This window comes from Salvelinus alpinus, chromosome 2 (genome assembly GCF_045679555.1).
Source record: "Salvelinus alpinus chromosome 2, SLU_Salpinus.1, whole genome shotgun sequence".
Lineage (NCBI taxonomy): Eukaryota > Metazoa > Chordata > Actinopteri > Salmoniformes > Salmonidae > Salvelinus > Salvelinus alpinus.
This window is the reverse complement of record NC_092087.1, coordinates 109,679,396-109,701,641: the sequence shown is the minus strand read 5'-3', so window position 1 is coordinate 109,701,641 and position 22,246 is coordinate 109,679,396. Positions and strand designations below refer to the sequence as shown.

General features: G+C 42.2%; 3 protein-coding genes and 1 long non-coding RNA gene across 3 annotated transcripts in view; 2 read left to right on the top strand and 2 right to left on the bottom strand.

Moving 5' to 3' along the window:
* LOC139548377 (zinc finger protein ZFP2-like) overlaps positions 1-22,246 on the bottom strand; it is a 372,237-nt gene that overhangs the window by 47,194 nt on the left and 302,797 nt on the right.
* Positions 1-22,246, top strand: part of LOC139548823 (zinc finger protein 180-like) — a 223,334-nt gene that overhangs the window by 36,190 nt on the left and 164,898 nt on the right. The gene's annotated exons all lie outside the window — the stretch shown is intronic.
* Positions 1-22,246, bottom strand: part of LOC139549272 (zinc finger protein ZFP2-like) — a 52,290-nt gene that overhangs the window by 8,580 nt on the left and 21,464 nt on the right. The window lies entirely within an intron of this gene.
* Positions 14,814-16,014, top strand: LOC139550558 (uncharacterized). Its single transcript, XR_011670072.1, has 2 exons — positions 14,814-15,019; positions 15,505-16,014. It is a non-coding gene; the product is annotated as an uncharacterized lncRNA (long non-coding RNA).

The following is a 22,246-nucleotide window of genomic DNA, read 5'->3' as shown; positions in this document are numbered from 1 at the left end:
TCTGGAGTGAACCAAGGGCTATATCTGTTCTTAGTTCAATTTTTTTTGAAGGGGCATGCTTATTTAAGCTGGTGAGGAAATTACAATAAAAAAAAACCAGGCATCCCCTAATGACAGGATGAGGTCAATATCCTTCCAGGATACCCGGGCCAGGTCGATTAGAAATGCCTGCTTGCACAAGTGTTTTAGGGAGCGTTTGACAGTGATGAGGGGTGGTCGTTTGACCGCGGACCCATAACGGATGCAGGCAATGATCGCTGAGATCCTGATTGAAAACAGCAGAGGTGTATTTGGAGGGCAAGTTGGTCAGGATAATATCTATGAGGATGCCAATGTTTACGGATTTAGGGTTGTACCTGGTGGGTTCCTTGATCATTTGTGTGAGATTGAGGGCATCTTGCTTGGATTGTAGGACGGCGGGGGTGTTAACCTCACTAGGGTCTATTTTTTCACCTCCGGATGAAAAGCGTGCCCAAAGTAAACTTGGTAGATTTGGACAGAAAACTCTAAAGTTTCCAAAACTGTTAAAATAATGTCTGTGAGTATAACAGAACTGATATGACAGGCGAAAACCTGAGAAACATCCATCCAGGAAGTGGGATTTTTATATTTTTGTAGTTTCCCATTGACTGCCTATACAAATTCCATTGACTTAGGACTCAAATTTCACTTCCTATGGCTTCAACTAGATGTCAACGGTCTTTAAAAATTGTTTCAGGCTTGTATTCTGAAAATTGAGAGAGTAAGACCACTCTGAATGAGTGAACCATTCAGTGTCCCAGAATGCGCCGTTCTTGTTTACCTTTGAAATGTTATCTATTATTTAGGCTAAAAACAACCTGAGGATTGATTATAAACATCGTTTGACATGTTTCTACAAACTTTACTGATACTATTCGGATTTTTCGTCTGGATGTTGTGATTGCCTTTGAGCCTGTGGATTACTGAACAAAACTGAGGTTTTTGGATATAAAGAGAGACTTTATCGAACAAAACAAACATTTGAGTAAATGGGAGTCTTGTGAGTGCAACCATATGAATATCATCAAAGGTAAGTGATTAGTTTTATTGCTATTTCTGACTTGTGTAACTCCTCTACTTGGCTGGTAACTGTTAATCTTTAAACTGATGTATAACACTTGTATGTTTTATGAATTTTTATAATGAGTATTTCTGTTTTTGAATTTGGCGCTCTGCAATTTCACTGGATGTTGGCCAGGTGGGACGGTAGCGTCCCACACCTCCTAGAGAGGTTAAGCACATCCCAGTTTAGGTCACCTAACAGAACAAACTGAAGATAGATGGGGCCAATCAATTCACATATGGTGTCCAGAGCACAGCTGGGAACTGAGGGGTGTCTATAACAGTGAGAGACTTATTTATGGAGAGATTCGTTTTTAAAATTAGAAGCTCGAACTGTTTCGGTTTAGACCTGGAAAGCATGATACAACTTTGCAGGCCATCTCTGCAGTAGATTGCAACTCCTCCCCCTTTGGCAGTTCTATCTTGACGGAAAATGTTGTAGATGGGGCTGGAAATTTCTGAATTTTTGGTGGCCTTCCAAAGCCAGGATTCAGACACGGCAAGGACATCAAGGTTGGAGTGTGCTAAAGCAGTGAGTATAACAGACTTAGGGAGGAGGCTTCTGATGTTAACATGCATGAAACCAAGGCTTTTATGGTTACAGAAAGTCAACAAATGAGAGCGCCTGGGGACACACAGGGCCTGGGTTAACCTCTACATCACCCGAGGAACAGAGGAGTAGGATGAGGGTACGGCTAAAGGCTATCAGTACTGGTCGTCTAGTGCTTTGGGAACAGAGAATAAAAGGAGCAGATATCTGGGTGTGGTAGGATAGATTCAAGGCATAATGTAGACAGGGGTATGGTAGAGTGTGGGTACAGTAGAGGTAAACCTAGGCACTGAGTGACGATAAGAGGTTGCATCTCTGGAGGCACCAGTTATGCTAGGTGAGGTCACCGCATGTGTGGGAAGTGGGACAAAGTAGTTCTCTGAGGCATGTTGAGTGGGACTAGGGGCTCCGCAGTAAAATAAAACAATGATAACTACCCTAAACAACAGTATACAAGGCATATTGACATTAGAGGGACATAAAGCGAGGCATAAATCAATCACAGGTGTTGATTGGGAGAGCTAGATAAGACAACAACGGGTAAGAAACAGTTAATCAGCTAAAACAACAAAAACACGTAAAATGGCGATGAATGGGCTGAGAGGGTCAGTTAACTTCTACCGAGTACGGATCCCGGATCCGGGTTTGAAAATAGACAACTTACGGTGATCGCCACAAATAGTCATATTAAACATTCATGAAAATAAAAGTGTCTCACATGCTTCAAAAGCCTTGAATCTTGCTAATCTAACTGCGTTGTCAGATTTAAAAAATGATTTACTGCGAAAGAATAGGATGTGATTATCTGAGCTCAGCGCTCCATAAATAAATACTTTTCCAACCAGCACAAGCGTAACATTATCACAGATTGCATTGAAAGAAATGGTTTAAGATTTGGAAAATCTTCTCTGGTTGCAATCCCAAGGCTCATTGTTACACACTGAATGGTCTTTTGTTCGGTTAAATCCATTTTTTATAGCCTAAAACGAAACATTTTGTGAACGCTTATGTCGTTGAATTTCATGTCATAAAAGTTTTGGCGAAACATCCGACCTAAATACACTGACTAAACCTGACGTTATCCAGTCAGGTTAGGTTTCATTGAAATCAACTGTTTGTTTGTAACACAACCAAACTTGATGGGCCATTTTGCGGGACGTATTGATCCGAAAAAAACGATTGGAAGACAACGACCTCCGACCTCATTTGCTCACCAATCGGATGACCATTGTCTCTTTGATTGACTGTACTTTAACCCAATGACCACTCATCGTCTTGAAATCTAGCTGGTTAGATAGCCAATGAACAGAGGTAAAAGGCACTATCAAATGGTAATTTGTTTGGAGACGAACTCACTTGGAGAACGTGTGCGCAACAGGAGTCTTTTGAAATCGCATTTCAACGACGACGGACTGAAAGCTATTACGCGCAGTGGTATTTCGGCAACGTGCATCTTCAAATATATTTTCATCGAAAATCATGGCGAATAAGTCTGGGAAAGCTAAGTCCAAGACCAGATATAGCAATGTAGAGGCAATTTTAGAAGAAATTGATCGTGATACGGATACAGAAATGTTATCTGACGACGAATCTGTGGGAGCTGCCTCTTATGATTCTGAAACGGAGGCATATTTCTTGGAAGGAGAGGATATCGTTTTGGATTGGTAAGTTCTTGTCATGCTAATGCCGTTGTTTGTAATATAAAATGTTATATGTGATAGTATTTACGTTTTAGTTGCAATATATGCAAATGTTATGAAATTTGTAACGTACACGTGGCCTATTCATTGTGAGGGTACGCTTGTAAGCATGTAGCATGTGTACTGTACTTTGATAGTATTATGGTAGCATGGCCACATATGTTTTGAGACCAGTGTGTCTTTTATTCCCTGTTCTCTCTCTAAATAAAAATGTCTTTCTGTAGAATGTAGCAGCCAACACAAACAGCTAGCCAGCATGTGTACTCTACTCCAACACAAACAGCCAGCCACACATGTGTACTGTACTTTGATAGTATTATGCTAGCATGGCCACATATGTTTTGAGACCAGTGTGTCTTTTATTCCCTGTTCTCTCTCTCTCTATATATATATAAATAAAAATGCATATGTTTATTATACCTGTTGATACAGGGCTCATATGTGAAACTATTCTAATTGATTCACAGTGGCACTGATTCCGACTGGGAGCCCCCAGCAGAGCCCCCAGCGCCAACTTGTTCTTCCAGCCGGACCCCTGCTGTCTCAGGGCCATCTACCGGTGTGAGGGCACCGACAAAGAGGCGGAAGAGGGGAAGTGTGCCACCTGCTAGAGAAGGGACAGAAGGGCGTTGGCACACTGTCCTGGAAGATGATGTGGAGCCACCCCAGCCAACTTTCCGACCGAAAAGGGAGCCTGGACCTCAGGTGAACGCGAGCACAACATACAGCCCACTTCAGCTTTTCCAGTTGTTTTTCACCCATTCTGTTGTAGGTTCACTCGTGTCTAACACGAATAAGTTTGGGAAGAAGAAGCAGGCAGGCAAAAAGGTAGCATGGAAGCCCGTATCCATGTCAGACTTTTACTGCTACCTTTCACTGGTCATTCTACATGGGGCTGGTGAAGCTGAAAAGCCTGACTGACTACTGGAAGACGTCATCACTCTACCAACTGCCTTTCCCCATGGCTGTTATGTCCTGCAAAAGGTTTCTGGTTGTTTCACAGGCTCTTCACATCAGTGACCCAAAGGTTGATGAAGAGAATGACAAGAAGAAAGGCACAGCAACGTTTGATAGACTGTGCAAAATCAAACCTTTCTACTTCAGCATTGTTGAGGCCTGCAAGACCTACTTTCAGCCAGCCCAGAACCTGTCCATCGACGAGAGGATGGTAGCCTCAAAGGCCAGAATTGGCCTCAAACAATACATGCGTAACAAGCCAACCAAGTGGGGTTACAAGCTGTTTGTTTTGGCTGATTCTGTGTGTGCCTACACATGCAATTTCTTTGTCTATGAGGGGAAGAACACTTGTGCAACTGGTAAGGGACTTAGCTATGACTCTGTGATGGAGTTATTGGATTTCCAACTGCTAGGGAAGGGCTACAAACTGTTTGTGGATAACTTCTACACAAGCCCTACCCTGTTCACAGACCTGAGGAAGCGGGAAGTGTGGGCTTGTGGCACCATTCGCACCAACCGGGTGGGCTTTCCGAAGACCAAGGTGAACGACATGCCGAAGCGGGCTGAGCGGGGGGCCATGCGATGGATACGCGAAGATGGTCTGCTTTTTGTAAAGTGGATGGACACCAGGGAAGTCGTGATGTGTTCAACTATACACAAGTCCTTCAATGGGGATCATGTTGCCCGGCGTATCAAGGATGGTACTGGGCATTGGACCACCAAAAATGTCCCCATTCCAACTGCAGTGAAGGACTACAACAAGAGCATGGGAGGTGTGGACCTATCAGATGCGCTAATAGGCTATTATAATGTTCTGCATAAAACAATGCGATGGTACAAGACTTTCTTCTATCATTTTGTCGACATTGCTGTGGTGAATGCATTCATCCTACATAAGGAAATGGCTAAGAGTTGTGGAAAGCCCTTCCTCACACAGAAAGCCTTCAGAGAGCAGCTCATCAAGGAGCTTGCTGGCTACAGCACCACTGCACCAAGCCCTGTTCCTTCTGCTCCTGCCACAAGTGTTCATCTGCCCAGATATATTTGTGCAGACATGAATGTGCCTAAGGGCCAAAAGGGCACAGCATGGAGGCGTTGCTGTGTTGTTTGCAAGATGAAGTCGCCCATCACATGCACCACATGCTCGGTGACCCTTTGCTTTACATCAGAAAGAGACTGCTATGGCATCTGGCATCAGCAGCAGAATATTGTGTAGAGCTTTGGCAAAGTGGGTGGGGTTATGTTATATCTGGAGTACTGTTCCTGTCTTATCCTGTGTGAATTTAAGTATGCTCTCTCTTTCTCTCCTTCTTTCTCTGAGGACCTGAGCCCCAGGACCATGCGTCAGGACCCCTTGGCATCATGACTCCTTGCTGTCCCCAGTCCACCCGACCTTGCTGCTGTTCCAGTTTCAACTGTTCTGCCTGCAGCTATGGAACCCTACCTAAACTGTTCATTTTTACTCTTGAGGTGCTGTCCTGTTGCACCCTCTACAACCACTGTGATATCTACCCGGCACAGCCAGAAGAGGACTGGCCACCCCTCATAGCCTGGTTCCTCTCTAGGTTTCTTCCTAGGTTTTGCTTTTCTAGGGAGTTTTTCCTAGCCACCGTGCTTCTACACCTGCATTGCTTGCTGTTTGGGGTTTTAGGCTGGATTTCTGTATTGCACATTGAGATATTAGCTGATGTAGGAAGGGCTATGTAAATACATTTGATTTGATAGAGGACTGAGGGTCTTCCAAGTATTGAAAGTGTAAATAGTCAACCATGTTATTTTGTAAATGTATATTTTATTCATTTTTTGGAAAACATTTTTATAAGAGAAATTCCAATATTTTTTTTATAAAAAAAAAATCCAATTTTTTTTCCATTTTTTTCATAGATTTTATTTGGGGGGGTGTTAGAATACCATTTAGGTATTTTGTATATAGTTATTTGTTTCAGAATGTATACCTTCACCAATTTGGCCACTTGGGTACATTTTGGCTACTTGTGTGGGACACCTGGGTGACCTCATGATAAATGTCATGTAGCACACTCATTTTGGAAGTTATCATTCTGAAACTTTGCACTGTTGCCTTCTTATGTTTTGCACTGAAATTGTTCCCACATTCATATCTAGATGTTTGTTTTATCTTGTTCATTTTTATTAGATGATACAACAATTAAAATGAAAAAACGTATGTTTTTTTCATTGTATTATCTAAACCAGATCTATTGTGTTATGTTCTCCTACATTCAATTCACATTTACACAAAATTCAGAGTGTTTGCTTTCAAATGGTACCAAGAATATGCATATCCTTGCTCCTGGGCCTGAGCTAGAGACAGTTAGATTTGGGTATGTCTTCAGGCGGAAATTGAAGGGAGGGGGGGGTATTCCCAAGAGGTTAACTACACACAGGGTTCGAGGCTGGGGCCGACAGATAAACAAAATAAACAAAATGGAGAACCGTGATGAATGAACAGTCCAGCAGTCATCAGCTATGTAGCCAAGTGATCATAGGGTCCAGTGAACAGCAATATATGAACCAGGGAAGCCGCTAGGTAGTCATTACTACGCTAGCCGGGAGATGCGCCTGGCTCGAGGCTAACTGGTGCTAGCTTCGGGACAAGGGCGTCACCGACGTCTGGCAAAGGCCGGTTGAGGGCACATCGGACGGAATTGCGTCGGCAGACCAGTCGTGATGGATCGGCTGTGCTCCGTGTCGACAAAGGGTCCAGGCCAATTGGCAAAAGAGGTATTGTAGCTGGAGTAATTTTGTTTGCTAGCCGGGAGATGCACCTGGCTCGAGGCTAACTGGTGCTAGCTTCGGGACAAGGGTGTTAGCCACTGTAGCCAATCCGGTGCAAAGGTCCAGAACTTACGGCAGGAATCCGGTGATGTAGAGGCTTCTAGTCGTCTTAGTGAAGAGTCTGGGAGGCATCAGCTGTGTAGCCGAGTGATCATAGGGTCCACTGAGCAGGCCGGGAGATGGGCCTGGCTCAAGGCTAGCGTCGGGGCTGGGCCACTCGGTAGCAGCTAGCCAGCTGCGATTATCTGGTGTAAAGGTCCAGAGCTTACGGCAGGAATACGGTGATGTAGTGGAGAAAAACAGTCCGATATGCTCAGGGTTGATATCGCGCTGTGCAGACTGGCAGGTGTTATCCAGGCTAAAAGCGGCTGGTGTCTGAGCTAAAAAGGTAAAGGCCGCTAGCAGTGGCTAACAATGACTAAATAGCTAGTAGCTAATTAGCTGGTTAGCTTCTGATGGCTAGCTGCTGGTGGAGGTTCTAGCTATAAGGTATAAAAAAAAAAATAGCTGATCCGTATCATATTGGGTGAGGCGGGTTGCCGGAAGGTATATTTAATTTAAAAATGGAAAAAGATTTAAATATATTGCAATATATACAAAAAAATACGAAAAATACATACCATTTACAACAAACAGGTCTTAATGCTACACCATCTTGGATTACAAGATGACTCAGTTAAAAACCATTGGATTTAGCAAACTCTGAAATGATTTAGTATTTCTGTGCCCATGAAAACAGTTGCATTTCAGAATACAAAAAAACTGTCCGACAGCAAGATCCAGTATTTAAGTTGAAGTTCATCATATGACAAGCGTAACGTTATGACTATAACTACTGTTCCCTGAAGGAGGGAAACTAGGTACAACATATTATTAAATCCACGCCTCGCTGGAAGCACCACCGTCCACAGGTGATGAGAGTGAGGCTTGGATTTATTCCTTAAAATGTAATGCCGCTCTTCACCAACCCAGGAAAGGGCGGGGACAAACAGGTGTTGAACCTCGATTCCCTCCTTAAAACCTGTTTAGGACTGGCGTTCCGCTAGCGGAACTCCTCCCACATTCCACTGAAAAGGCAGAGCGCGAAATTCAAAAAAATTTTGTTGTTGAAATATTTAACTTTCACACATTAACTTCTTGGGACTATAGGGGGTGCTGTTCCGCATTAGCATATTTGGGTCTCCAAATTAAACTGCCTCGTGCTAAATTCTTGATTGTACAATATGCATATTATTGTTATTATTGGATAGAAAACACCTTCTAGTTTCTATAGAAGTTGGAATTTTGTCTCTGAGTGGTACAGAACAATATCTACAGCACTTTTCATGACAGGGGTCAGATTTCAGAAATTTTTACCCCTGATCTGGAGTCTGTTTTTAAGGCGACAGTGAATGCTATGAAGAAACCGACACTGCCTACGTCTTCCTCTGGGTGTCTGTACGTCATCACGTTTTGAATGGAGTCTATTGCACAATCCCAGCCCATATAAAACCACAAAACGTGGGAGGATCTCTCTCTCTTCTCCGCGCGCCACAAGCAAGATGGACATCGGACCTGCCTCATTCCAAATCGTTGTTTAACTAGTTATATTTCTCCGGTCATGTTTTCAGTCGTTATAGTTGTTAAAAACATCATAATGTAGTTAATTTGAACCGTTTTATAGCAATTTATATCCGTTTAGTGCGATTTTGAGGAATTTCTTTGTCGTGCACTTTTTAGCTTTGGAAACGTTTCGGGGTGTCGGTCGTTGGTGGTGGACATTTCGAAGGACAGAGGACATCTATCGACCAAAAGACGTTTATAACATAGAAAGGATACATTGCCCAAGAATCTGATGGAAGAACAGCTCAAAGTAAACAATATTTAATATGATAAATCGTTGTTCTGTCGAAATATTTTAACCGCATATTTCGCCATTTTGTTTGGTATAGCTTCACTTGGCGAACCCTGTATTGAAAAGTAAGGATAATTTTAAAAATGTAAATCAGCGGTTGCATTAAGAACTAATTTGTCTTTCGATTCCTGTCAACCCTGTATTTTTTAGTCAAGTATATGATTAGCTTTCGATTAAACTAGATCACTCTGAAAGCTGACGTTCCTCATTTTGAGGCTTGAGTTGTGACTATTTCCATTGTATAACCACGGTTTTGTATGGCTAAATATGCACCTTTTCGAACAAACTGTATATGTATGTTGTAAAATGATGTTACAGGAGTGTCATCGGAAGAATTCTGAGAAGGTTAGTGAAAAAATTAATATATTTTGGCGGTGATTACGTTATAGCGCTCTTTGGCTGGAATCGATGCTCTGGTAACGTTTGCACATGTGGTATGCTAACTTATCGATTTATTGTGTTTTCGCTGAAAAACGCTTAGAAAATCTGAAATATGGTCTGAAATCACAAGAACTGGGTCTTTCCATTGCTATGCTTTGTCTATTTTTATGAAATGTTTTATGATGAGTAAATTGGTCATACACGTTGCTCTATCTAGTAATTCTAGTCGATTTGTGATGGTCGGTGCAATTGTAAACTGTGATTTCTACCTGAAATATGCACTTTTTTCTAACAACACCTATCCTATACCATAAATATGTTATCAGACTGTCATCTGATGAGTTTTTTTCTTGGTTAGTGGCTATCAATATCTTAGTTTAGCCGAATTGGTGATAGCACCTGAAGGAGTAAGAAACTGATGGAGTTAGAAAAGTGGTGTATTTTGCTAACGTGTTTAGCTAATAGATTTACATATTTTGTCTTCCCTGTAAAACATTTTAAAAATCTGAAATGGTGGCTTTATTCACAAGATCTGTATCTTTCATCTGGTGTCTTGGACTTGTGATTTAATGATATTTAGATGCTACTATCTACTTGTGAAGCTATGCTAGCTATGCTAATCAGTGTGTGGGGGGGGTGGGGGGTGATCCCGGACCCGGGGTAGAGGCTCGTGAAAGGTTAACAAGTCCAATACAGCATTTGAAAGATAAACATCTTGTGAATCCAGCCAACATGTCCGATTTTTAAAATGTATTACAGGAAAAACACCACGTATATTTATGTTAGCTCACCACCAAATACAAAAGAGGACAGACATTTTTCACAGCACCATTTTTCACAGCAGGTAGCATGCACAAAGCCAACCTAACTAACCTAGAACCAACCTAACTAACCTAGAAACAACTCCCTCAGATGACAGTCCTATAACATGTTACACAATAAATCTATGTTTTGTTAAAAAAATGTGCATATTTGAGCTATAAATCAGTTTTACATTACTGCTACCATCATAGCTACAGTCAGAAATAGCACGGGAGTAGCCAGAGTAAATACAGACACCAACGTCAACTACCTAATTACACATCATAAAACATTTTCAGAAAAATATATGGTGGATAGCAAATGAAAGACAAAGATCTTGTGAATATAGCCAATATTTCCGATTTTTTAAATGTTTTACAGCGAAAACACCACGTATATTTATGTTAGCTCACCACCAAATACAAAAGACAGACAGACATTTTTCACAGCACCGGTAGCATGCAGGTAGCATGCACAAAGCCAACCTAACTAACCTAGAACCAACCTAGAAACAACTCCCTCAGATGACAGTCCTATAACACGTTACACAATAAATCTATGTTTTGTTCAAAAAATGTGCATATTTGAGCTATAAATCAGTTTTACATTACTGCTACCATCATAGCTACCATCATAGCTACAGTCAGAAATAGCACGGGAGTAGCCAGAGTAAATACAGACACCAACGTCAACTACCTAATTACTCATCATAAAACATTTCAGAGAAATATATGGTGGATAGCAAATGAAAGACAAAGATCTTGTGAATAAAGCCAATATTTCCGATTTTTGAAGTGTTTTACAGCGAAAACACAATGTATCGTTATATTAGCTTACTACAATAGCTATCACACAACAGCATTGATTCAATGCAAACGGTAGCGATAGCACAGTTCGACAGATATATGAAATAGCATCCCAAATTGGGTCCTTATCTTTGTTGATCTTCCATCAGAATGTTGTACAAGGGGTCCTTTGTTCAGAAGCGTCTTTGTTTGGATCCAGAACGAACTATTTCCCTCTTGAATTAGCAAGCACACTGGCAGTGCGGCGCTAACCTCTCCTTCTTGAACAAATTCCTCCAACGCATCACGTCTAAAGTCCCGAATAAATTTCAATAATATAATTAAACTATATTGAAAAAACATACTTTAGGATGATATTGTGACATGTATCAAATAATATCGAAGCCGGAGATCATATTCACCTATAACGACGGTTTTCCAGGAGGCGATTCCAGGTCCAACTTCGCGCCTTCCAAAAACAAATAATGGCGGACCTCTCACTCCAAGAGGTTGTATTCAATCCCAGAACGAGATAATCAAGTCATTTCTGCTCTCACTTCCGCATGACACCCAGGGGAAGGTGTATGACGTGTTTCTACAGTCATAAGTGACATGCCCTTTTATAGACAAGCTCTTGAAGAGAGACCTCGCTATTGGAAATCTCACTTCCGGATAGGAAATGGGCTGTAAAAAGAGTTCTGTTTCACTTAGAGAAATAATTAGAACTGTTTTAGAAACTAGAGAGTGTTTTCTATCCAATATTAATAATAATATGCATATTGTACGAGCAAGAATTGAGTACGAGGCCGTTTAAATTGGATACGATTTTCCCCAAAAGTGTAAACAGCACCCCCAGTCCTTAAGAAGTTTTAAGGGAAGAGTAATTATAATCAAAGTTACACTCCCTTTCAGTTGGTCAACTTCGGAACAACATACTATGGGGAAATACAATCATTCCCCAGCCGACCCAAACGGATACTAAATGAAACGGCCCATGGCAGATCACCCAGACCTGACCCCGCAAGATGCGTCAGTTTGGTCAATTTATTAATTGTCTTTTGTTTGAAACACTCCTGTCAATGTTGAGTAAGGACGTACACCTGATTACACATAGAAGTAGGACTAGTCTAACTGGCCTGCACACAAATGTAGGCCTATAAATGTGCCCATTTGGGGATGTCTGATAGTATTTCTGATTGTCTTAATGCACCACCACTAATGAGTTGTGGTGCTTCTCAAAGTAACTTTTTCTTCACCTCCAAACAGCAAGTAAACAAAGTCTAATCAAAATCAATTGTGAATGACAATAGTTCCTCAAAGTATTTTCGTAAAATATTTACAGCTCTTGCCCTTCCGATAACCACTCAGCAGAAAAGGGAAAAATGTAATGCTCTGATCCAGTGGAAATGTCATAAAAATGTCATAAAATACCTGATTACTGTCAAGAACTCACTGTAGCAGGAAACTGAGGGCCTAGAATATTTTATACAATGTTGCAAGCTTGCTATCCGAGTTTCCTGACCCAGTTGATAGTTGATACAATGTTTCAAGTTTGTTGTAAACAGGCCATGTGCAGCCAATGTGATTTCTAGGATATTTATTTTTATCAAGATATTTTCTACCTGCAGAATGCCATGTTTTTATTTGTTGGCTTTATGTAGGCTATCTTTACATAGTTGGCAATGGCAATAAAAGTTACTTTTAGATTTGTATAATTTTAATTTAGAATGTAGATTAATCACAGACAAAGATTTTGAGATAATATTATAATTTAAATGAAACTGTTCCACGAAAATGTGCATATGAAAATCATAACTGGCACACAGATTCGCAGAAACGGTCAGATAAATTGGCACTCCAACTGGAAAAGGTTGCAGACTGATGGTGTAGTCAATTACTAGTCTATTAGTCTATTTATCTGTAGTCTATTACTGAAAACTTCAGGAGCAAAACGGCAGAATTTACGAAGTCCAGCAGCGGAGGGGGGAATCCCCCTGGTCGGGTTTTGTTGACGACCGGCTCCCCCTGGTCGGGTTGTGTTGACGACCGGCTCCCCCTGGTCGGGTTGTGTTGACGACCGGCTCCCCCTGGTCGGGTTGTGTTGACGACCGGCTCCCCCTGGTCGGGTTGTGTTGACGACCGGCTCCCCCTGGTCGGGTTGTGTTGACGACCGGCTCCCCCTGGTCGGGTTGTGTTGACGACCGGCTCCCCCTGGCCGGGTTGTGTTGACGACCGGCTCCCCCTGGCCGGGTTGTGTTGACGACCGGCTCCCCCTGGCCGGGTTGTGTTGACGACCGGCTCCCCCTGGTCGGGTTGTGTTGACGACCGGCTCCCCCTGGTCGGGTTGTGTTGACGACCGGCTCCCCCTGGTCGGGTTGTGTTGACGACCGGCTCCCCCTGGTCGGGTTGTGTTGACGACCGGCTCCCCCTGGCCGGGTTGTGTTGACGACCGGCTCCCCCTGGCCGGGTTGTGTTGACGACCGGCTCCCCCTGGTCGGGTTGTGTTGACGACCGGCTCCCCCTGGTCGGGTTGTGTTGACGACCGGCTCCCCCTGGTCGGGTTGTGTTGACGACCGGCTCCCCCTGGTCGGGTTGTGTTGACGACCGGCTCCCTCTGGTCGGGTTATGCTGACGACCGGCTCCCTCTGGTCGGGTTATGCTGACGACCGGCTCCCTCTGGTCAGGTTATGCTGACGACCGGCTCCCTCTGGTCAGGTTATGCTGACGACCGGCTCCCTCTGGTCAGGTTATGCTGACGACCGGCTCCCTCTGGTCAGGTTATGCTGACGACCGGCTCCCTCTAGTTATGGTTATCCCCCTAGTTATGACTTCGAGTCATTTGTGTGTCAAAATTATTTGATCAGAATGCTTAAAGCATCAGACAAATTCAGTACGTATATTTGATTTTATAAAAACACATGGGGCGATTGGTAGAAAGAACAGATGACTCTTGGTTGACCAAGATGTATTTTAGTTGGGGACAGCACTAGAACATGATTTTGGGGCTCCCGAGTGGCGCAGCGGACACTGCATCTCAGTGCTTGAGGCGCCACTACAGACACCCTGGATCAAAACCAGGCTGTATCACAACCGACCGTGATTGGGAGTCCCATAGGGCGGCGCACAATTGGCCCAGCGTCTTCCGGGGTAGGCAGTCATTGTAAAATAAGAATTTGTTCTTAACTGACTTGCCTAGTTAAATAAAGGTTACATTTAAATAAATAAATAAAAGTGTTTCATGATAAACCATTTTTTACAAATCCGTCAAGGGACCAACTTTGAGAAGGGTTTAAAACAAAGGTTTCAAACCAATTCATGAATGTAATTGCATCTAGGTATGTCTTGCCATTAATGTAAGAGCTTCTTTCTCCATCCAGCAGATATTATCTTTAGCAGGAGAAGAGTAGCTTAGTGACCGCATGGTCGGGGATGTTAGCTAGCTAGGCTAATGCTAACTTAACCAGCCCGCCAGCTGACTAATAACAACAACACCGTAAATATGAAATTAAATCGGATAACTAACCAAGACGACAGAAGTGGTTTTAAAACACAGTGGCTAATAAAAAAAAACGAAAGCATCTAAAGAGCTTTATTGGTTCGGCTATTGTGTCCAGCAAGCTACCGAGGTGTCTGACTAACTATTGCTGCTGCTGAAAGAAGCGTTCCGTCCACTAAATTATACGTCACACCAACAGCGTCGCCTTAAATGCCCACACTACTGACTGGATTGGGTAGTTGAGTAAAATGTATATTTAATTTTCAGACAAAAAGTTAAAGGGTAGGAACCAGAGACGTCGCTAGAACTAAAATATTAATTACCCCCCCCCCTGAATAAATCAATATCAGTCTATATATTTTTTCTGTGATTTATTTTTTTCGTCAACCATTCCATCGCATCTTAAACTTCTTAACGGGCCGGCACTAGGACCGGGGGAGGCTGCTGCTTCACTAGTGATTGTTAGACTTTCTTCAGCAAAGATGGCTGAAAGAAATACTTCGAGAGAGGGGTACCACTAAACAGAACTGAACTGGATCAAAGATGGTGGACAACAGTACTAAGATGGAAGCAAATGTAAGTGATTATAACGTCAAAACGAATCATGCAAAAACATGCACAGTTGACAGGAATGTTAGTTAATGTAGAGACAAACGATTATGCATTTTTTTTATCATAAAGTTCATTTCCAAAAATCGTGATTTAGCAAGCTAGCTGACTAGCTAACATTAGCCAGCTAGCTGACTAGCTAACATTAGCCAGCTAGCTGACTAGCTAACATTAGCCAGCTAGCTGACTAGCTAACATTAGCCAACTAGCTGACTAGCTAACATTAGCCAGCTATCTGACCCGGCTAACATTAGCCAGCTAGCTGACCCGGCTAACATTAGCCAGCTAGCTGACTAGCTAACATTAGCCAGCTAGCTGACTAGCTAACATTAGCCAACTAGCTGACTAGCTAACATTAGCCAGCTAGCTGACTAGCTAACATTAGCCAGCTAGCTGGCTAGCTTTATGGGTGTTGTGACATGAATATGAAATTGTAATTCTGGTTGTTTTAGGGACTCCTGAAACAACCAGCAAACCAGACTGTCGTTTTGGAAAACAGTGGATGTATAGAATCTAGCTAGCTGAAGATTTTACTGCAAATTGAATGTACAATTTTGTAAGCTTTCCTTGCTGATATTTGCCATGCAGATAGATGAAATCACGTAGCTAACTATGTTCTTGCTTATTGTGCAGTGGATTATTAAAATCCCTGTATGCCCATGGATGTGTAGCTAGCTATCTAGCCGATCTGTGTATGGACCCAAACGTTTGGTATACATATTAGTTCAGAACCTAGCTATGAACCTCAGCTATCATAGCCAGTTGTATCAACTTCAAAACAGCCTGAATGACATCAATGAAGCATATGGATTGAGTAGAATATAATATCATGTTGTACCAAGGATGCAAGTCATATACATGTAGTTATTACCATGCATGAGATCCCCACATTGTAGCCTGTACATTTAATATATTCACTGATCATGTACTCTACCTTGGCAAATAAATGTGCAGTTTAGGAATGAATGTCTTTGAGATGATTTTTCAGTCATATCCAATACCAGGAGTATCAAATTCCAGTCTTTGAATGACGCTGTGTCTGCATGTATGTATTACAATTATACACTTCAACAGTGTTTACCAATCTTGGTCCTGGGACATCAATGGTTACACATTGTAACTAATAGACTAGAAACAGGATTTAACTAGTTAATTCATATATACAGAAACATAATGTTAAAAAACAGTACACTACACTTCCTATGCATCATGTAAATACTCTAACACCGGTTCATCTCAACATCTAATGCCCTTCATCTGCATTGATCTGATAAACACAGGATAGGTGGAGTATTTCATCACATTACACTTCATTTCAACCAGTAGAGAATGTTAAACGCTTGATTGAAAAGCTCATTATCCAAGTGTTATAAATACAAGTTCAATCTGTACTTCAATGCACATCTGTTGTGCATTATAAAAACAGAGGAAGAAAGAGGAGGTGGAGAGAGAGGTGTAAAAGACAGAAAGGGAAAGAGGTAAGCACATAGGAGCAGGGAAGGCAGCACATGATTAATGAATCACAGTGCTACCTAAATATTCTCTCAGTTCATCACAATTACATAGCAGTGTCTCTAGTCGGCCCACAGGTTATCTTAAAAGAGGGTGAGGTGGCGATGATGGGACTGGGGGTTGGCATCCTCTCACTTCAAAACATATCTGTAGACGAGAGACAGATGGAGAGAGAGAGAGCATGTTTAAGCCTTGTGTTTTTATTTTTTATTCTAACATTGTTAGTCATCAATCAGGAGGTGAAATGCAAAACTGACCTTGGATCATTAACTCTGGGACTACTGCATCTCTCTGTATTTCAATGTAAAGCATCTCTTTAATAATACTTCCTGTATAATATAAACTGACCTTGGATCATTAACTCTGGGACTACTGCATCTCTCTGTATTTCAATGTAAAGCATCTCTTTAATAATACTTCCTGTTGTCCTGACCAAGTGACCTCTCACCTCAGCATGATCATGCTGTGCCCTCTACAGTGAGGGAAAAAAGTATTTGATCCCCTGCTGATTTTGTACGTTTGCCCACTGACAAAGAAATGATCAGTCTATAATTTTAATGGTAGGTTTATTTGAACAGTGAGAGACAGAATATCAACAAAAAAATCCAGAAAAACGCATGTCAAAAATGTTATGAATTTATTTGCATTTTAATGAGGGAAATAAGTATTTGACCCCTCTGCAAAACATGACTTAGTACTTGGTGGCAAAACCCTTGTTGGCAATCACAGAGGTCAGACGTTTCTTGTAGTTGGCCACCAGGTTTGCACACATCTCAGGAGGGATTTTGTCCCACTCCTCTTTGCAGATCTTCTTCAAGTCATTAAGGTTTTGAGGCTGACGTTTGGCAACTCGAACCTTCAGCTCCCTCCACAGATTTTCTATGGGATTAAGGTCTGGATACTGGCTAGGCCACTCCAGGACCTTAATGTGCTTCTTCTTGAGCCACTCCTTTGTTGCCTTGGCCGTGTGTTTTCGGTCATTGTCATGCTGGAATACCCATCCACGACCCATTTTCAATACCCTGGCTGAGGGAAGGAGGTTTTCACCCAAGATTTGACGGTACATGGCCCCGTCCATTGTCCCTTTGATGCGGTGAAGTTGTCCTGTCCCTTTAGCAGAAAAACACCCCCAAAGCATAATGTTTCCACCTCCATGTTTGACGGTGGGGATGGTTTCTTGGGGTCATAGGCAGCATTCCTCCTCCTCCAAACACGGCAAGTTGGGTTGATGCCAAAGAACTCCATTTTGGTCTCATCTGACCACAACACGTTCACCCAGTTGTCCTCTGAATCATTCAGATGTTCATTGGCAAACTTCAGACGGGCATGTATATGTGCTTTCTTGAGCAGGGGGACCTTGCGGGCGCTGCAGGATTTCAGTCCTTCACGGCATAGTGTGTTACCAATTGTTTTCTTGATGACTATGGTCCCAGCTGCCTTGAGATCATTGACAAGATCCTCCTGTGTAGTTCTGGGCTGATTCCTCACCGTTCTCATGATCATTGCAACTTCACGAGGTGAGATCTTGCATGGAGCCCCAGGCTGAGGGAGATTGACAGGTCTTTTGTGTTTCTTCCATTTGCGAATAATCACAGAAACTGTTGTCACCTTCTCACCAAGCTGCTTGGCGATGGTCTTGTAGCCCATTCCAGCCTTGTGTAGGTCTACAATCTTGTCCCTGACATCCTTGGAGAGCTCTTTGGTCTTGGCCATGGTGGAGAGTTTGGAATCTGATTGATTGATTGCTTCTGTGGACAGGTATCTTTTATACAGGTAAGAAACTGAGATTAGGAGCACTCCCTTTAAGAGTGTGCTCCTAATCTCCGTTCGTTACCTGTATGAAAGACACCTGGGAGCCAGAAATCTTTTTGATTGAGAAGGGGTCAAATACTTATTTCCCTCATTAAAATGCAAATCAATTTATAACATTTTTGACATGCATTTTTCTGGATATTTTTGTTGTTATTCTGTCTCTCACTGTTCAAATAAATCTACCATTAAAATTATAGACTGATAATATCTTTGTCAGTGGGCAAACGTACAAAATCAGCAGGGGATCAAATACTTTTTTCCCTCACTGTATGTAGCCAGTTCAGATGCAGGAGGGGTTCACCGACACAGCTGATATAACCTAGAGGATTTAGGGAGAAGGGGAGAGAGGGATGAAGTGGAGGAGAGAGACTGTTATTGAGAAAATAAGGTAGTTAAAGCCACAGTGTTCAACAGGAATCTGTGTGTGGCCTCACCTGGTGTCCACACCACACTAAGTGGCTGCAGAGTACTTTATGCTGAAAAACATGAACGGACCCACAAGGACAAACAATATAGCGTAGTTATAGAAATAATGAAGCGTCTTACTATTCTCCATGGTTGGCCCTCTTGCCTATTCGTTGAAGGTGGAAGGAGCCACAGTTAAAGGGAGAGAAACTGTGAATTGAATAACTGCAGTTGACATAGCTAAGTAAATGGAAGAATACTCTTATTGCAATGTGAATGGCTCTTAAAAGAGCCTTTGGTTGTGCATAGTGTAGTCTATGGTGTTGCCAGGGAACAGCACCCTCTTTGAAGAAGTAGGAGGTGAAGATCTCCCGAACACGGATTGCCTCTCTTGCTGCATTGTTGGACCCCATCCTTGAAACATCCTGCAGAGCAGCAGACTCCTCCTCTGGGACACGGCGGCGAGCTGCAGATCCCCTCCTGGTCCTCGTGTCCATCCTCATGAAGTTACGCAGGACACAGGTAGCCTTCACACATCTGAATTCCTCCAGGAGGCAGTCCCAGATGACCCTGGTCACCCAACCTTGCAGTGCCCTACACGGTAACTGTAGGCAATCGTTTTGAAGGAATCTCCTGTTACAAGGTATCTGTAGGAATATGGAAGACAATGTAATTATTAGACTGTTACATCACCAGGTCATTGTGGATTACTAAAGTATAATATCCCTGATAACAAATCATGATAACATTGGATTGATAGATGCATGGGCACACATATGTACATGTGTAGCATGTGACAATAACACGATCATATCAAGGACGGCATCACAAATGAATACATAAATACCACTTGAAGCTTGATTATGAGTTGATCATTTGAATCAGCTGTGCAGTGCTGAGGCAAAAACAACAATGTACCTCTTTGAGTCCCCAGGACTAAGAACCACTGCTCTTCATTGGGACCTCTTCATATGTAGACTGGCTTTCATAGAGCTCTTTATCGGAGGACAGAAAACCTCACAAGAAACAGACTTCATTATAGTCAAATTACACCACACTGAATATTATGTTACTATTATCTCCGTCCTCACTTCTAGCGACAGGAACTACACAAAATTACCTTCCCTATCCAGAATAGCCTCCTCTCTCACTGACAGTTGGTGCTGCTATCCTTTCACCCTCCTCCATGGCTGTTAGCTAGCTACCTACAAATGCATTTGGAGTTGTTTTTTTACAGTGATAAATAGATAGCTAGCTAATATGAAGCTAGGTAGCTGGTGATATTTAATTCACTTAGCTATCTATACAGTATTTGAAGTTTGTTAGATAGCTAGCTAGCCAAATAGCTAGCTCATTTAGCAGGTCATTTGAGTTAGCCTGCACTGTAGCTAGTTAGCTAATAATACATCGTTGTTTTTACATTTTCAATATCTATTTACTTACTTGAATAGGTTCTCCCAGCCATGTGGACAACTGGAAACAGGGCAGCAAAGTTTGTCACCAGAGCGTTTTAGAGGATATTACTATTGAACTATGTATCCATTTAATAACCAGACCTTCATACAAACTTGCTCTGCTGAATTCTTGACGGAGTCACTCAATGTTCCATTGATAAAGCAGACTTTATTTAACCTCCATGACGGGTCACAATATGTTCCATTGATAAAGCAGACTTAATTTAACCTCCATGACATCTTGTTTTTACATGACGTTGTAGATTGCAGCTGTATATAGTATGTATTTAGGATGTTTTCAGCGTGTTTTTAACCCTTTCAGACAATGGATTAATCGCAATTTTAAAAAACAGTACACTAACATTACACTAAGTAAACTCAATTTTGACAGTCCAAAAGAAAACACACATTCTCAGTTAAAAACACAAGTCTTTTTTAGGTACCTTAACCCGGGTAAATCTCTTTCCACACTGGGAGCAGTGGTGCATCTTTTTTCCTGTGTGTGTCCTCTCATGCTGGTTTCAGGTTTCCTAACTGGACAAAATGATTTCCACAATGGGAACATTGGTAAGGCTTTTCTCCTGTGTGTGTTCTCTCATGCTCCTTCAGGCTCCCTAACCACCTAAAACTCTTTCCACACTGGGAGCAGTGATGTCGTCCTGCTGGTTTGGACGTCTCAGGGTCTGGTTCCCCTGAAGAACCCTTCCTGCTGTCAGAAGGAGAGTCTGGTCTCTCTCCTGTCAAAGACAAACAGATTATTTAATTAAACAGACTTGAATGAAACCTCCACATGATCAAACTTCCTATGACGTTTAATCTAGACTAGATCCCTCAATCACCTGAAGTCAGTTTTCACAAGTATTATAAAACCGACTTCAAAATTCAGGTCTCTGTGTGCTTCTTAGGATGTCCAGGCAGGTGATTCACTTCTAACCGAAGTCTTGCAGGTGTTTACATGGTTTGACACATATGCCAGGTGATTCACTTCTAACCGAAGTCTTGCAGGTGTTTACATGGTTTGACACATCTGCCAGGTGATTCACTTCTAACCGAAGTCTTGCAGGTGTTTACATGGTTTGACACATCTGCCAGGTGATTCACTTCTAACCGAAGTCTTGCAGGTGTTTACATGGTTTGACACATCTGCCAGGTGATTCACTTCTAACCGAAGTCTTGCAGGTGTTTACATGGTTTGACACATCTTCCAGGTGATTAAAAATCTAATTTCAATACCAGTGTATTATATATATTTTTTTTCACCAATGTCATGAAATCCAATTGCAACTCCTCTACGGACTCGGGGGAGAGGCGAAGGTCGAGAGCCATGCGTCCTCCGAAACACGACCCTGCCAAGCCGCACTGCACATCTTGACACACTCCTCGCTTAACCTGGAAGTGATACTGCCTGGATTAGAACCATAAAATGATGCAGCTGATGATCATTAGATTAGAACCAGGGACTGTAGTTACGCCTCTAGTGATGCCAATGACAAGCATACCCATTACATGATGCAGCCACCACCATGCTTGAAAATATGTAGTCAGTGATGTGTTGAATTTGCCCCAAACATAACGCTTTTGTATTCAGGATATAAAGTTAATTTCTTTGCCACATTGTTTTTCAGTATTACTTTAGTGCCTCATTGCAAACAGAATGCATGTTTTGGAATATTTGTATTCTGTACAGGCTTCCATCTTTTCACTCTGTCATTTAGGTTAGTATTGTGGAGTAACTACAATGTTGTTGATCCATCCTCAGTTTTCTCCTATCACAACCATTAAACACTAACTATTTTAAAGTCACCATTGGCCTCATCGTGAAATCCCTGAGCGGTTTCCTTCCTCTCCAGCAACTGAATTAGTGACTGGGTATATTGATACACCATCTAAAGTGTAATTAATAACTTCACCATGCTCAAAGGGATATTCAATGTCTGCTTTTTTTTACCCATTTACCAATAGGTGCACTTCTTTGCGCCTCCCTGGTCTTTGTGGTTGAATCTGTGTTTGA